Here is a 14496-nt window from a genome sequence, read left to right as displayed (position 1 = left end):
ATCGTAGCTCGTCTATTGTGTAAGTCCAAGCGGGAGCGAATACAGCACCGACAAAACAGGGTCATAAAGGGATGTCGATTCAAACGACAGGCGAACCCTCTGGCAGACCGTTAGTACAAGTAAGCCGGGCAACAGCTGCCGGCAGTCCGTGATTTGCCCCGAAGAAATCGCTTTCCCGTTTGGCATAGCCTTCGGAAATGATGCGACCGCGATACGCTATACCCTTTTCTTATTATTTTCCTCTGTCGCTTTCGACTCTTGTGAAAGCTTGCGATCTGGCGTGGTGCCATGCGTTAGGCCAACCTTGGTGTGTACGCGGAGAACGGCTTCTGTGCTCGCTACCAATGAACAAAAAATGAAAAAACAACAAAAAACGCACCTCCACCACGTGAACAGACATCGGCGGAAGCACCTTTAATAATTGTCTCCGCGTCAGAAAAGAGAAGCGGTCGAGTGAACACAAGGACTTCGACGCGACACGAAAGATAGGGGATCTACAAAAAAAAAAAAAAAAGAACGAGGTTGGCAGCATGGCAGTGCAGTGAGCAATACTGGAGGAGTTGGCAACATTAGGTGGAGCATGAAAGCAGCAGCGGACTTGTGACGTTACTGTGCTGCAAGGAAGTCTTTCCTAACTAACCTCTAGGATGATATCTGCCAGAGTGGGTTCTGCAAAGGAAGTCCAACCGAGCCGAACACACAACACGCATAACGTTAGCCAGATTTAATTCCGAACAAACGTTCTCAGCAGAAGGTGCAGCGCTCTTCTAACTCACTGCCGCGATGCCCTGATCATCACGCGGGGCATTATGTGTAGTATTTGATTCGGCTCACAAAATTTATTGCAGTACGAAAGCCTTTCTGACTACCATGACCTCCATTAGTTCAGGGCATACAAGCGGGAAGAAATAACTGTAATAGTCAGAGAGAAGTGATTGTTATAAAAGCAAAGGGAAGGAAAGCGAAAATAATAATAATAATAATAATAATAATAATAATAATAATAATAATAATAATAATAATAATAATAATAATAATAATAATAATAATAATAATAATTGGTTTTGGGGGAAAGGAAATGGCGCAGTATCTGTCTCATATATCTTTGGACACCTGAACCGCGCCGTAAGGGAAGGGATAAAGGAGGGAGTGAAAGAAGAAAGGAAGAATAGGTGCCGTAGTGGAGGGCTCCGGAATAATTTCGACCACCTGGGGATATTTAACGTGCACTGACATCGCACAGCACACGGGCGCCTTAGCGTTTTTCCTCCATAAAAACGCAGCCGCCGCGGTCGGGTTCGAACCCGGGAACTCCGGATCAGTAGTCGAGCGCCCTAACCACTGAGCCACCGCGGCGGGTCGAAAATAATAACGAGAAATAAAAAAATTGCCTTCATAAGCTCTTTCCCACTTAAAAATGCCTTTGTCTAGAATAGTTGGGTATGGTATAGCAGCTTGTAAATTCATTTTCTTTTCGATGTACTGTTATAAGCAGTGGGATTTTTTTTTATGTGCAGTGCTTAAAGAACATAATAATAACGAGAAATCAAAAATAAACCCCAGAAATTCTGCCCAAGCAACCACACAATTGCAGTGTGATACGTTGGTCACAGCTGCTCTGTTTCGCTCATCCCAGATGCGTCAATTTACAAGCGTTTTCTAACAAACGATGAAGTTTTTAGGAGAAAACTTTCCAGGAACTTTAAAAATAATGGTGGGCGTTTAATTAAGCCTATTTCGTAAGATATTTCTTCCAGCAAAAAGCGCTCGCACAGAGGAAAAACAAAAACGAAAATATTTGCTTGCTCGCGTGTACTGGGACACAGATTGTGCGATTGCCTGTCCCTCGCTGCCAGTGCAGCGGCAACCACTAGTGTATGTAAACGCAAGTGGACGCCTATTGCCCTTGCCCAGGTTGCAAGCTGTGGCCGCTTTGGAAGTACAGGTCTTATCGCTAGGGCGATATGGCTACAGATGTTATTTGGCAATGCTGCCATCTTCGTCATTCTGCAGTGGTGTATTTTGTGAGCAAACCCAATGGCGATTCTTATCCTTCCATAGAGTAATTAAATCCCTGAACGTATTTCCCGCACCAGACAGGGGTGTCCATCCAAGAAAATTAAAAGAGGGGGTCTAGCAAGCTGTCCTACACCTAAAATGCAATTTTTTTTTGTGTGTGTTCCTTCAATTAGTTGTCGCGCGGCACGAACTACTGATCTCCACAGGTATGGTTTTGCTTTTCCTTTTTAAGTATGCGTAATGTTCTTTAAGCACTGCACATAAAGAAAAAAATCCCACTGCTTATAACAGTACATCGAAAAGAAAATGAATTTACAAGCTGCTATACCATACCCAACTATTCTAGACAAAGGCATTTTAAGTGGGAAAGAGTTTATGAAGACAATTTTTTTTGCATATTGTAAGATTTCACTGCAGAAACCAATGTATCCGCAGATCTCCCGCCGGCAGCCTTGATTTTTTTTTTTTGCTGCTAACGTTTTTGCTATCGTCAAAAGCGTTTCCCATTTGTTTGCTATGGCGGTCTTAACTGCTCGAAGCGAGCGATGGAAAACTTTAAAAGAAAGATCTCCCTGCACATCGGTAGAATGCACCATCACCATTAAGATTCTTTTACCAGTAGCTTACAATTTTCCAATTAAATTTTTTGCCCAAGAATCTTGGAGATGAGTGCTAAAAAGTGAACAATACTGTACATTTATCCGTCTCATTAATAAGGACGATAGTAATCAAAATGAACAAAAATACGAGTGAGCTAGCTCATACAGCCGGGTATTGCGCGGCATATTTCACATTCTGTCAACTCCTTTGGCTAACGCTCTCTACTATTCTCTTTCAAGCTTATTAGCCGTGTGCTACCTCACCGCCGAGTCAATACTACTGTAATGTTTTAGTTTTAAAACCATGAGATGAAAGCATTCCTTTTTGTAATGAGCGTTAAATGAATTTAAGAAAGAGCTGTGATCAAAAGCTCGTACTTACTGAGAACAGAAAACGTATTTTTGAATACTTTTAAAGTGAGTGGTGGGTTGCAGAAAGGCAAGTGGACCCGAGAATACGCTCAACCTCTGCTCATACACGGTTACTGTAGAATCGAACAGGGTCGATAAGAGAAATATGTGATTTATTGCCCATCACCAAAGTAATTCGCATATGATCACCAGCTGCTAGGAGGCATTGCGTTCGCGGTACGTAATCGCCGTCAATTACTTGGATGACTTGGCGACTTATTCTGCGGCGAACTCATCGCAGTTAATATCCCTCCGGTGATTCGCCATGAAGAAAATGAAGACAACCAAACTGAAATTTCAATATTTACCGATTATTACGCGCCAGAATTACACCGGAGCTATCAGGAATAGGAATTTATTGGTGGTATCAAGGAATATTTTTTCAAGAAAAAATTTGGAGCACGCTTAAGCTTCGCCTTAAGAGTAGACGCGAGAGCGCCCTATCCACCTTTTTTTTATTATTTTCTTTGGTATTTCTCACCGATTACCTATTCACAGTCACATTAACCAATCACGGTTATCGAGTACAATAAAATTACCGATTACTAATCGCCAATCACAATTATCTACTACCAATCGCTATCGCGGTTACACTGCCCGATATAATCCGCCAGTACATACTCATACACATACACACCATTTTTTTTCTCTACACTGAAGCAGCATAACACCACCTTTTCAGTCCGCGCAGTTTATGACGCCTATTTAGCACATTTATATTTTATTTTCAATTATTATACCATCAGTAGGCATCCAAAACACCCATTGCTATGCCATACGTATCACAAAGCGTTCACTATAGCTTCCCCTCTAACACGCGTGAACCAACTGGCCTTCTTCTAATCTACGTGTTGCGCGCACGGTGTTGCAATTTTTCAGTAATGCTCCTCAGCAATTAGCACTGCTGCAAATTGACCTGGCAAAGTCGTTCGATCGAAAGTGCCGTTAATTTATTTTTCTGTTTTAAATCTCGTCAATGTTGGTTCAATTCTCTCTTCTGAGAGAGGCCTTTGTTTCAAAACTGTTCCACGCGCTTGATTGTAAATGGCTGTCTCTCACACCCATTCTACATTCAGTAAATTGTGAAACTAGGTTGTCCACTCTCCACGCTCCTGTTCGCACTACACTTGGAAGCACTTTGCAAAAGTGTTTTAAACAGTAGAGCCGTCAGTAATTTCAGTATTATAGGTCACAAAATGAAGATATTAGCGTATTCACATGATCTCGCGTTTCTATGCGCTGATAAGACAAGCATCGATGAAGTTATTCTGTTAACGGAGGACTTTGGTTCAGTGTCAGCAGCCCAGATTAATCGCTCTAAGAGTTTCGGTCTCTGGTTTGGAATGTGGGGATCGACAGCTGCTGAATATTCTGATATGCAATGGACACGTGAGCCACATAAGTACCTTGGCGATACTTTGAGTGCCTATAAGCATAGTACACATTACTACAATGGACCGCGTGCCAAGTCTGGAGCGCTGCACTCAGACTTTTCTTCCCCATGGTCTCACCGTTTTTGGCAGGGCGACCGCATGTAGTCTGTTCCTCGCCACTAAAATTCATTATGTTCTCCAAATTATTCATTGCTCAAGAATCTATAAGCAGCATTTTCAGATAGTTTTCGCCACTTTTGTGTGGGATTCGTGTTTTGAATCTATGAGGCGGGGTAACTTTTTCAGGCCCGTAAGCGCTGGCGGCCTTGGTTTAGTCCACCCGTATGTCCGGCAGCTAGCTTCAGGTTTCATGTTTTTCTATGACACTAGACACCGAATAGTGCGTGCGTTCTTGGAAGTCAATTTAATTTCCGTTTTGCTGAAACTCATTGCGTCTTCTAATGTTTCTGATCGCCCGGGTTCAGTGTGGCGCTTCATTCATGAAGTTTATTTTGCTGTTCGTTTCCTGCTTGTTCGTTTCTCCCCTGAGTTTCTGTTTTCAGTGTCGAGGAAAAGTTTGTAGTAGAATTTAGTTTGTATGCTCTTCCCACCACCGATGTACAGCTCAGTGTATTTTGGTTTACTGAGACATGACGTACTGAAAAAAGTACGTAAAATGTCCACCTCGCGTGTACCAAGACAATTTTCTATAAGATACATAGCGAGACATAGCCCGACAAAACGTGGTTAGAAAAATCACTGTAAATTGCCGCCTTTGTAATCTTCCAGAAACGACTGGACATTGCTTCATCGATTGCAAAGATGCAATACACTTTTCGGATATCTTGCAACAGACATTGAAAAAGACTTCACTTGACTCCGCATTCTGTACGATATCTCACTGCACTTCCATTTGTTGATTAAACCTGAGACATGTGAGACACAGCCTATGGAAAGCGAGAATGACGGACCGAAATTGTGAACCTCTTGTTTCTTCAAAAGTCCACTTCAGCAGAATGATTGTTCATCTAAAAAAACTGCATGCCCAGACAGAGCTTGAACCGGAGTGTCAACCCCTCCTAGTGCTGTGCTCTTCATTGCCCTTTTTCTAATGCGTCGTTGATTAGGTGTGTCGTATTATGATGTAGTAGTGATGTGCCCTGTGGTGCGTAGTTTCTCTTGCTTGGTTTAGGTGCGTCGTTTTATGCATTGTGTTGGTTTCCGATTTTTTCCCTTCATGTTTTTTACATAATTCATGTACACTGAACATTGCTTCCCTGTAATAAATACCACGTTGGAAAAAGAAAGAGCCTTTCATGGCCTGTGCGTTCCATGGCTGTCTGGTACGCAGAGGATCCGGGTTCGAACTCCAATGCCTGCTAACTTCTTTTTTCATTTCAAACTTCTGGAATTTTTTTTCTGACTGACGACGGCCGACACCTGGTTTTCAGAAGAACCAGCTCCTTACGCTACCGCGTAAAATACATCATGACAACGCGCCTCTGCCAATCCAAATCCCGTTCTACCGGTTTAAAGAAGAAAAAAAAAGTAATAGCTGTTCGTCCTGAAATGCATGGACTGTGAGGGAATAGCTTCTTCCCTCAGAATGAGAAAAAAAAAACCGGGGCGAGATCGAGCATTATTATTATGCGCTTTCTCAAATCGCGTACCTCTGAGCAGTACTCCGTTACGTGGTATTTTTTCAAACTCAGGCACGACCCTGTTTATTAGCATTCAGCACTGACCCTTATATCGCACTTGGAAGGGAAAAAGAGACGGTGGCCTCTAAGTAGAAGGTTACAGTTGTTTTTGTGCTCCTTGTATGCTGACCGTCTTCAGCCCTTAATTGTATTAAAAGCGCAGAAACAAAAGGCGATAACATGTGCAATGAAACATGCCCGAAAGCATGTTTCATATAAGGAAAGAGGTGTCTATCATATTCCTCCCAAATGTGGTAAACTTTACATTGAGGAAACCGGGCAATGTTTGCAAAAGTGTTTGGGGGAGCATCAGCGGTCAGCCGAGTATGGCACGAGATCAAATCTGCTGCTTCACAGCAGAGATTGTGAAGGCCGCTCGTAGACGTCCCTTCTTGAGGAAACTATTGTCTTAAAGAGAAGCCACGCCCGTTTTGACCACCAAAGTTTAAAAAAAAGCCCTCTTTATCAGAAAGAACGAGCTGAATTGTGTTAGTCGGCGACCATTTCATTGCATTTGAGTGAAGTCAGTTTTTAGATCTTAAATGAAGGTTACGTGCACCGGGTTGGCGGTCTAGCTGTCTGCGCAGATCTGAGCTGATCATTGGGTGTAGACATCTCTGAAGGTGTTATCAACTTTGCTTCTTTTACCTCACCTTTTAATCCACCTTCTTCATTTCCCTGTATTCAGCCCCTCACCGCGTCAAAGTTGGCGATTCAGACCACGTATTATATTCTTTTATTATTTGCCTTTGAAGAATCGTATTTTTCTTTTATCGGCGTTAGCCTCGTACCCTGTAAAACCGTATTTTTCTATTTTTCATTTTATGGTTATTATGGCTCTTAACACTTTCTCGACGTTCCCTGCCGCTGTTGAGCAAAGTGCCTGATCCTACAAGAGCTTACACTTAAATAAAAGAATCGGCTACCAGTAGTACATTGTCCTGTGAGCCTCCCTCGTGAGCGTTTTTCTGTGTTGTGCAAACTTGTTCCCCACCAGAATGCTTCACCCAATAACCTAGCAACACGTATTACTTGAGAAAGAGAGAAGAAGAAAATTTGCAACACTAAATCAAGTACCCGATGCTACCCCAGCCCACGAAGTACAATCCTCGATAAACTCGTTCCTGTTTGTAGGCTTCGTGTAGACCGTGTTGGACCGTGAGAGTGTTTCCGGTTAAATACTGCATTTATTGTTGTCTTTCTGGAACTTTTCCCCACTGTCTGGGTATTACCCACACTAAATTCCTTTCGGTGGTTTCCTCAACCATTACATAACGAAGCATGTCGAATTGGGTGACCCAGTTACGTGTTTAACGCGCGCAGTGCTCAGGCGCATGCTTTCAGAAAAAAAAAAAAAAGCGAAGCTGCGTTGCTTCGCGATGTAGGTCTAACTCGTGCTCCTAGGCAACAAGGCAATACGAAAGTGAAAGTGAAAAAAGAAGGCTACATGGGGATTCCCCCACTGGCTCCACGTGCGAGCAATTTCTCGTCCGGTCACGACACGTCTCACGAGAGCCGGCGCGACGACAGCCGTAAGCGAAACAAAAGCTCCAAATTACAAACAAAAAACAACAAGACGAAGGCACATCATTTATGCGTGGCTGTCGCGACTGCGTCCTCGCGTCACCAATGCTTCGTCAAAGCTATTCAATCAAGCTGCGAGCTACAGAAAAAGATAAAACCATGGGCAAAAGCAAAACTCAGAAAGAGGATGTCGCGAAAACGGTTTTTCCCCTCCTCGCCAGTTTCGCAATCAGCAATAACAAGCCCGCAAGGTGAAAGGTAGCGGCTTGTTTCTGCGATTCCCCGCGTGTTTTCCAAGAGGTCGCCGCGCGCTTTTCTTCCCGCAGTGAGTCAAAATGAACGCGCCATTCTTCCTACTTGATTCTCCCACCAGTGGCGTAAGTTAGCCGGTGTGGTAGGTGGTGCGCCTGTCCTTGTACCTATCTAAACACGGATGACCCGGACACTGTTTTGTATGCAGGCAGTTATCCGATTACAAGGGTGTGCATTAAGTTTTATTTTTGTTTTTTTGCTATCAACGCTCAAGGCACATTATTCTGTCTAGTGGAGAAACAAACGAGACGAACATAGAACTATTTTAAGGGTATCAACATCTGTGACAGCGAAGTATGATTGTGCCAGATTTTCAATAGCGTCGTTGCTACATCAAGTAGGCGACCTTGAATACATCCACAAGCAAAGATTCTTTCAGAAATCTTGTGCCGTCCCTGACGTAAATGACAACGCCATGACTGTGAGCCTATCAGCACAGAAGCAGCACAGAGCAGAGTTACGAGTAAAGGTGGGTAATCTAATGACTAATAATCAGTGCTTGGGCTTCAGAACAACATTTCTGGAAGGAAAAGTTACACGCTTAGTTTGTCACTCTGAGACGAATAGGCAAACGTAAATGGCCCCTGTAATATGGTTTTACAGAAACGTGTCAAGAAGGGCTATTGAACCTGCTTGGTAATTTCCGAGTGTAGCAATCCTGTCCTTGAATCTTGCGACATCTATAAGAGCCAATATTTCACTACGGGGCGGGAGACCATGCACACCATACCATATCATACACCATACCATACCATACTATACCATACCGCAGTAGACGATACCACAACATGTCATATTATTCAACACTACACCATACCGCCCCATACCATACCGTACCATACCATGTCATTGCGTACCATACCATACCATACATACTATACCGCAGTAGGCGATGCCACAACATGCCATATTATTCAATACTACACCATATCATACCATTCCATACCACACCACACCACACCATACTATACTGCACCGTACTATGCCATTGCATGCCATACCATACTGCACCATACTGTACCATCCACACCATACTATAATGCACCGTACCGTACCGTGCGATTCCATACCATATCAAACCGTCAGCCACCATGCGATTTAAAGGGTAGCTCCGGAGTCTTTTGGAGGTTACCGTATTACAATGAAACATATAATGTAGGTCTTCCTCTCGTTCCTGAAAAATTTCATGAAGTTTGACAGCCATGTGACATTCCGTTTCGGCGTGAATCCATTTCGAAATCAGTCGTATCCGTAGCCTCAGTTCACATTTTTTCTACGTACACGATTGCATGCGCAACGTCATAAGGATTATACACGTTATTACCCAATCTCGCCGCGCTGGCTCAGTGGTTACGGATCTCGGCTACTGATCCGGAGTACCCTAGTTCGAACCCGACCGCGGCGGCTATGTTTCGATGGAGGCAAAACGCAAAGGCGCCCGTGTGCTGTGCGATGTCAGTGCACGTTAAAGATCCCCACGTGGTCTACATTATTCCGGAGCTCTCCACTACGGCACCTCTTTCTTCCTTTCTTTTCTCCGTCCCTCATTTATCCCTTCCCTTACGGCGCGGTTAAATTGTCCGCGGATATGTGAGACAGATACTGCGCCATTTCGTTTCCCCAAAAGCCAATTCAATACCCAATCCCCACTTCAGGAACAAAATTTTGAGGCTTAAATTAGACCGCCTCTGGCCTTTTTGCGAGAACAGTCATTGTCTTCAGTCGCAAATGCAGGCATTCAACGCGTGCGCCAGTGTTTTTAAAATAATGTGTCTGACGTCATCGTGCATCAAGCGAAGCATCGCCCCTGCCCAAGGACTGAGTCTCAGTTTCGGTTTGCTGTTCTTCCTGTTTTAAAATAGTCGCACTCGGTATACTGAAAAGTGTTTTTTTTTTTTTGTGGTAGAGACAAGGGGCCTTAAGGAAGGCGACGTGTCCATATCGAGTCAAAGTGTTCTGAAGACCTCCGCAGTTTCCCTTTAATCAAATAACACTACTACAAGGCGTTGTTTCTCTTGTTTCTTGCTTTCGATAAAAGTTTCATTACTGACATGGTAGTCCCGTTGCTCGACTCACTCTTTACCGCACTAGCGACACGGCTTGCAAGTCAAGATCCGCTTCTGACATCCAAACAAATCACTACACTCCTTCGCCTCTTTACGACTCCTTCACATCTTTTTGCTTTTTTTTGTTTTAGGCACGACGTCTGTAACCGGCATCGTTGCCCCGCGTTAAAGACGGGCAGAGTGCCACCTACCATCCCGACGAATACCATGCAACGCCCATAGCCATTACGCATGCTGATGTTTCTTCCTGGAACTCTCACTTTCGCAACGCCGCCATCACAGAGGGCTTGATCTGCGCTGAGCCTGGTCCGGCAGCGGTGGTTAGAGGAAATTGGCGTCTGTGCCGTCGCGCAATGACGTCTCGACGAAGGGGCACTTCACGTGTGGGCTTTCTTTGACGGTCGCACGCTTTGTTTTTCTCCTTGCTTTTTACACGGAGGTCGCGCGTATATAAGGCGCCCTGACGGCAGTCAGACTCAACAGCTTGTTGACTGTTTGAGCAGAGGAGCTTTCGCCCGCAGAGCGAACCCACTCGGATAATCATGAAGGCTGTGGTGAGTTTCGTTACTTTTGCACTTCACGAACTTTGAGAGGCTCTTGGAAACTTTATTGACGATACATGCTTGCTGCTATAGACGGAGCTGTATAAAGCTGGCACGTAAACTAAATGCAAGAACGAAAAGTCATGGACAAGAGCGCAGCAGTGCGCGAAGAAAAAAAAAATTACGCTGCAGCTTCTCGACGTCCATGTCATTTTATAGTGACAAGACGAATCTAGCGCAGGAAATTAAAACAAAGGCAGCTTAAGCGGGCATATATTCCAAAAATTTCACCATAAAAGAGATTTACGGATTATTCGAACGCTCTATGGAGCGAATAACCAGCAAATGCTTTGGCAAGGTTTATGCGAGAACAGATGAAGCATTCCGCATTTTATACGCATCAGAAAACATAATCACTTACAGATAAAAAAAAACTGCATGATAAGTTAAATATAGGGAGTACGAATGTGTTCCTAATTCGCGGTTCAATAATTTTACCTCTCGCTCTTCGTGGTCATGTGGTGCACTCTTTTCTCGAAAACGACCGGCTACACAGTTCTGTTCATGTAGGTGAACGGCGCAGCCTCTGTGTAGTGTAGTTAAAAAATTCAGACCTCAAATACTACCCTCTTTTAACACCCACAAAGGCCGCCTTAATTTCAATGTTTCCAATTCAACCCACGTGAACGCAGCGATTAACATGAATCATGAAAAACAAAAAAGCCAGCGCCGAATGTTTTATAGAGTGAGATAACTCACACAGCAATCAATGTGTGCTCTTCTTGAGCACACTTAGTTCAAATCAAGGAAAGCTGTTCATCAGAGGGTTAACAGAAACGATTTCCTTGGTCAACCAATTTAACCATCTAAGTGACCATCGTGCATACCTCTGGTGCCACCGTTTTCGGTATGGACAGCAATACACGCCAGAAAGTTTTAGGAGATGCTCGTTTTATGCTGATATCAAAGCCAGAAACTATGAATGCAATGATTTATTTATTACTGTATAGGCGATCGGTTTCTCATCTTTACTAAGCCGCAGCTCCTGACGTGGTCATGGCTTTGTTTGGGTACAGTGTTGGTCAAAAGTTCCCAGGCCACATTGTATGCGTTTGATCCTTGTAACGTGTCATTTGCGACACCACTGGAGATTAAAACGTCTGCATGGGAGAGAAGGAGTCCCACCCTCATTTAGAGCAGTCCCATTCATTGAAGTAGTACGTTCCTGGAAATAGTATTTTTGACCGACCTTATACATATAAAGCCAAGTTTCACTGATGGCATCTTAAATCGCGTTCCACAAAAAAAAAGAACCTGAAAACAAATGTCAAATGGGAGAGGAGTGACAGGTGCACGTGAAAATCTCATGCGCCTGGACTCTGGCCGGCCGCTTTGCAAGTCAACAATTTTCCATGTATGAAGTCAAAAAGAATCACGTTACCATGGCAGTTAAATGCGCTTCTCAGGCTTAAAGTAACTATTATCGGCGAGCTTGCAAGTGTGCTTGTACGAAATCTTTGGTCTTCGTGATTTCCTGTCTTTACAGCGCAATTTTGGGGGCGCCAACTTTGGTGAACAACTGTACCATACAAATTCGCTTTCGAACGATGGTTTCCAGTTCTTTTTATTAACATCTGTACTGTCTCTTTCCCGCGCTAGAATGATATAATACTTTTGATTCTAAATCAATTCTTGAAGTGCATCTTGAATGAAGCAAAGCAGCGTCCTCACGTCACGCACCCTCCCCACTGAACACTTTATGCGCAGGAAAAGAGAGGTTTTCGGTATTCATAACAAGGAAGTGTTAAACCTAACATCTACTGAAAATTGATTCTTTTTAAATGCCGCTTTGCATTTCTATTAAAAAAATGCTTTTCTCGACTATGTGGTCCTAAGGAAAGTCAGTTTGTTCTGCAACGAACACCGACCGATATTTTGCACAGACGTACACGAAATTGTGTACAAAACGTCACGATGGTTCTTAAACTAGAGCACAAAAAAATGGCACTTTTTTACAATAAGGTACTGAAGGAATTGTGCTACAGCCAATTTTTTTTCCCCGAAATTATGCACGACGCCACGAACTTAGAATATAATGATTGAAATCTGTGCACACGACAATGGCGAACTAAGTGCAGCCACAAGCTCACTGTTTTGGCGTACTTTACTCACTTCCTCCAACGCATCCAAGTTGCGTTCTCAATAATACTGAATTTTTCAGAAACACAGAAATCATTGCCGCAGAGATGGCACCCTGTCAGAAAAAGCTACTTCACAATGTACACAGTTATGTACAAAGTGCACGGTAGATTAACTCGGTAGGTTAACAGAATGAAGTGGGAATGAACAAAACTGCATAAATAGCACGTTTAAACAGTGAGAAAAAGCAAAATATTAACGAAGCTCATGTAAAAAGTACACTTTTCGGCGAGGCAGCGATAGCATGCGTGCAAGAGCTTTAAAGCCTGCGGATTTTGTAGGCAAGTACATAGAACTTGAAGCTAATGTTGTGCGGCATTCTTTTCGTCGGCTCCCTTTCTAGCTTCTCCTGCTGGTGATCTGCCTGATTTTGGCAACCGCTGCGGCCATCAAGGGATTCGGCCACAAGGGATTCGGCGGAGGATACGGAGGAGGATACGGAGGAGGCTTCGGACACGGAGGTTTCGGCCATGGGGGATTCGGCAAGTTTGGGAAGTTCCATGGATAAGGAGGCGCGGAAGTAAAACCAGATCACGAAGACCCACGGCACTGACTGCCCACGAATGAAGCCACGTACAAAGCTCGGAGAACTTTGAGCAATAAATTGATTTTCTTTCGATTCCAACGTTGCATAACTATACTTTTATGTCAATCTTTAGCGCTATAATCGTAGATTATCAGTGGACGTTCTGGGTTGGTGATAGTGGTGCGTGCGATTTATCTCCTCTAGGTACGTTTCTTCACAAATAACATTCACGACCAAGATGCCCCTTGAGGCCCAGGCCTACTAGGATGCCGTTGCTTTTGGCCAGAGGAGAACTCGGAATTTTTACACTACGGTGTACTACGTCGACTGCAGCATAGTTCCGCTGAAAGGAAATCATTCACAGAACTGAAAGATTAAAACCAAAGAGAGAGAAAAGTGATAGCCATGGCTGCACTGCATCACTAACGTCGGCAATCACGATGCCGTCGTACACCCCGGAGCTATCACTTAAGCACGCCAATGGATTTCAGAATGTAGTGGAGTGCGAATCACGTACCTGTGACAATGCACTGCTACTGCGCTTTTTCTTTTGCACTGCAGCAACAGCTGCATTATAGGTTTGCTCTGCTGTTTATAGAGTCAGCTGTCGGCACTGCTTGTTTGCGTACTGCTCTGCAATCTAAATCTCCCGCACCCACGAACTGGCCAAGGACAATGTGGCACAAGTTGCGTTGGGTCTTGTAGACACGAGAAAGGCGCTGTCAGAGATGTCCGGTGTAGAGGAATGGGCGCTTTCGTTTGGAGATAAAGACGATGAATCAAGGCAAGCGCTGTTGCCCATGAAAAAAGGGCCAGGAGATGGGGTACATTAGGCTGCAAAAGTTATGGGACTTTTTTCGTTAGCTCCGTGCATGGTACATTCTTCCTTTTTTCAGTGTTCAATAAATAAAACAGGGCGGCTGCCATACGAAGAACTCAGCTTTTTTCCAGCACACAGCATCATGTAATATCAGTCAATCGGATTTACCTTCCTCCTTTCGGCCTCTTTTCAGAATGCACATAACACACAGCCACAGAGCCGCATGATACATTAAGCGGTATCATGCGGTAGCTCTTTGGGAAGTTTGCTTGCGTGCGAGGCTCCACTGACACTCACAGTACGTAGTGTTAATTTCTTGCAAAACGTTCACTTTGGCGAGACGCCTGTTCCAACGATACGGCATCAGTTTCTGCCGACTCCCCATATACTAGTACATTTGCTAGT

The 14496-nt window shown here is 44.0% G+C and overlaps 1 protein-coding gene and 1 long non-coding RNA gene across 2 annotated transcripts in view; one reads left to right on the top strand and one right to left on the bottom strand.

The window, feature by feature from the left end:
• LOC144094782 (uncharacterized) overlaps positions 1-14496 on the bottom strand; it is a 293034-nt gene that overhangs the window by 38026 nt on the left and 240512 nt on the right. The gene's annotated exons all lie outside the window — the stretch shown is intronic.
• Positions 10439-13365, top strand: LOC144093769 (uncharacterized). Its single transcript, XR_013306322.1, has 2 exons — positions 10439-10558; positions 13089-13365. It is a non-coding gene; the product is annotated as an uncharacterized LOC144093769 (long non-coding RNA).

Source organism: Amblyomma americanum, chromosome 6, assembly GCF_052857255.1.
Source record: "Amblyomma americanum isolate KBUSLIRL-KWMA chromosome 6, ASM5285725v1, whole genome shotgun sequence".
NCBI classification, from domain to species: Eukaryota; Metazoa; Arthropoda; class Arachnida; order Ixodida; family Ixodidae; genus Amblyomma; species Amblyomma americanum.
Note: the sequence above shows the minus strand (reverse complement) of the source record. Positions and strands in the feature narration are given on the sequence as shown.